This window comes from Pygocentrus nattereri, chromosome 25 (genome assembly GCF_015220715.1).
Source record: "Pygocentrus nattereri isolate fPygNat1 chromosome 25, fPygNat1.pri, whole genome shotgun sequence".
Taxonomy (NCBI): Eukaryota; Metazoa; Chordata; class Actinopteri; order Characiformes; family Serrasalmidae; genus Pygocentrus; species Pygocentrus nattereri.
In genome coordinates this window covers 34,145,670-34,149,195 of record NC_051235.1, presented here as the reverse complement: position 1 = coordinate 34,149,195, position 3,526 = coordinate 34,145,670, and positions in this window count along the sequence as shown.

Sequence of the window (3,526 nt, the reverse complement as noted above, 5' to 3'; positions counted from 1 at the left end):
CCAAATGCCGTAAATGTAAAATGATGTGAGTATTGTAAGTATTGTGAGTGATGTATATATTGTAATTGTGGGAAAACAGTTTTAATGACAGTACTGATTAATCCACTGGTTCAGATTTTCATAATTGGATGGAGATTCATCAGGACAAAGCCAGAATGAAGTGCCATGGAGGGTAAAGGATTCTGGGAGCACAATATTAACCTACACTGATGTTTTGCAGCAGTGTCACTATGCAATACAGAAAAAAACTGTATTTTGTATGATGGAAATCATGAGGGATATGTTAGGATTACATTGGTTAGACCTAGTAATGCAAGTATATTATTTATTTCAATAGACTGCATTGCTTTGATTGGGCTTTGATCCTAATCTTCTTTTCCAGAAGAAAACTTACATTTCTCACAGTGGTTCATATACCAAAGGAACTAGAAACAGGTTTGATGTCATTAAAAGGATTTTTAGATGCTGTGACTTTCACCAGAAAACTACTATAAAAACATCTTCAAAAGTGTGAATTGTACAAATAGCTGCAGATTGTTGTAGATGTACCATGGATCTAATTCCCCACAGTGCTGTAGGGGAGAAATCTGACCCCAGAATCATTCTGCTCGTCTGGCAGAGTATAGAACAGTCCTCCCTCGCTCTCTCCATCCTCCCTCCCTCCCTCTCTCCCAGCTGCCTGTCTGCCAATAATGCGGCACTTGTTCACCCCAACACTCCTATTAATGCTTCAACACCAGCACAGAAACACAGAGAGAGAGAAAAAGGGAGAGGGAGAGAGAGAGAGAGAGAGAAATGGGAAGAAAGAGAGAATGCATGAACGACAACGTATGTGAGACTGAGCTGAAAAGAAAAAGGTAATATCTATTAGCTATTTCTCTCTGTCTGAATCTCGCATCCTCTCCTCAACCCAACATTTCATCAGTCATTTCGAAATACCATTTAGAGACTGGATTCCAGCCATGTTCAGCGTTTACACTGTGTTAGTGTATTACTAATACAACCAGTAATGCCTGGATCAGCTCCCACTCACTTCCAGATACAAAGACAGTTAGGGAGAGAGAGATATGCTACAGCAAGATAAAATGATGCACATGTACACACACATACAGATCATTGCTCAGCTTTAACTGAAATAATGGAAAAACTGAAAAACTATTTTCTGCAGAGCTTGAATTGTTGGATGGCACAGAAACAGTGATAATAGAGTTACACTGGGTCAGAAAGAGGAGTGGAGATAAATTGTCAATCAGAAAGATCAGGAGCAGATGTACAGCAGACAGGTCATGAGGAAACGTCCATCAGACAGATCAGGAGCAAACGTGCATCAGACAGATCAGGAGGAAATGTCCATCAGACAGATGAGGAGGATATATCCATCAGACAGATCAGGAGGAAATGTCCATCAGACAGATCAGGAGGATATATCCATCAGACAGATCAGGTGGAAATATCCATCAGACAGATCAGGAGCAAACATCCATCAGAATGATCAGGAGGAAACACCCATCAGACAGATCAGGAGGAAATGACCATGAAACAGATCAGGACGAAACACCCATCAGACAGATCAGGAGGAAACAACGATCAAACAGATCAGGAGGAAACATCCATCAGACAGATCAGGAGGAAACATCCATCAGACAGATCAGGAGGAAACACCCATCAGACAGATCAGGAGGAAACGCCCATCAGACAGATCAGGAGGAAACACACATCAGACAGATCAGGAGGAAATGTCCATCAGACATATCAGGAGGAAATGAACAAAAAACAGGTCAGGAACAAACATCCATCAGACAGATCAGGAGGAAATGTCCATCAGACAGATCAGGAGGAAATGTCCATCAGACAAATCAGGAGGAAACACCCATCAAACAGATCAGGAGGAAATGACCATCAGACAGATGAGGAGGAAATAATCACCTGACAGGTCAGGAGGTAATGTTCATCAGACAGATCAGGAGGAAACAACCATCAGACAGATCAGGAGGAAACAACCATCAGACAGATCAGGAGGAAACACCCATCAGACAGATCAAGAGGAAATGTCCATCAGACAGAACAGGAGGAAATGTCCATCAGACAGATCAGGAGGAAATCCCCATCAGACAGATCAGGAGGAAACACCCATCAGACAGATCAGGAGGAAACACCCATCAGACACATCAGGAGGAAATGAACAACAAACAGGTCAGGAACAAACATCCATCAGAAAGATCAGGAGGAAATGTCCGTCAGACAGATAAGAAGGAAACACCCATCAGACACATCAGGAGGAAATGTCCATCAGACACATCAGGAGGAAACACCCATCAGACACATCAGGAGGAAACACCCATCAGACAGATCAGGAGGAAACACCCATCAGACAGATCAGGAGGAAATAAACAACAAACAGGTCAGGAACAAACATTCATGAGAAAGATCAGGAGGAAACGTACGTCAGACAGATTAGGAGGAAATGACAAACAGACATGTCAGGAGGAAACGAACAACAAACAGGTCAGGAACGAACATCCATCAGACAGATCAGGAAGCAACATCCATCAGACAGATCAGGAGGAAACATCCATCAGACAGATCAAGAGGAAACAACCATCAGACAGATCAGGAGGAAACGTCCATCAGACAGATCAGGAGGAAACATCCATCAGATACATCAGGAGGAAATGTCCATCAGACAGATCAAGAGGAAACATCCATCAGACAGATCAGGAGGAAACGTCCATCAGACAGATCAGGAGGAAACATCCATCAGATACATCAGGAGGAAATGTCCATCAGACAGATCAGGAGGAAACACCCATCAGACAGATCAGGAGGAAACACCCATCAGAGAGATCAGGAGAAAACACCCATCAGGCAGATCAGGAGGAAACACCCATCAGACAGATCAGGAGGAAATGTCCATCAGACAGATCAGGAGGAAACACCCATCAGACAGACCAGGAGGAAACACCCATCAGACAGATCAGGAGGAAACACCCATCAGACAGATCAGGAGGAAACACCCATCAGACACATCAGGAGGAAATGTCCATCAGACAGATCAGGAGGAAACACCCATCAGACAGATCAGGAGGAAACACCCATCATACACATCAGGAGGAAATGTCCATCAGACAGATCAGGAGGAAATGAACAACAAACAGGTCAAGAACAAACATCCATCAGAAAGATCAGGAGGAAATAATCACCTGACAGGTCAGGAGGTAATGTTCATCAGACAGATCTGGATGAAACAACCATCAGACAGATCAGGAGGAAACGATCATCAGACACATCAGGAGGAAACACCCATCAGACACATCAGGAGGAAACACCCATCAGACAGATCAGGAGGAAATGTCCATCAGACAGATCAGGAGGAAAAACCCATCAGACAGATCAGGAGGAAACACACATCAGACACATCAGGAGGAAATGTCCATCAGACAGATCAGGAGGAAATGAACAACAAACAGGTCAGGAACAAACATCCATCAGACAGATCAGGAGGCAACATCCATCAGACAGATCAGGA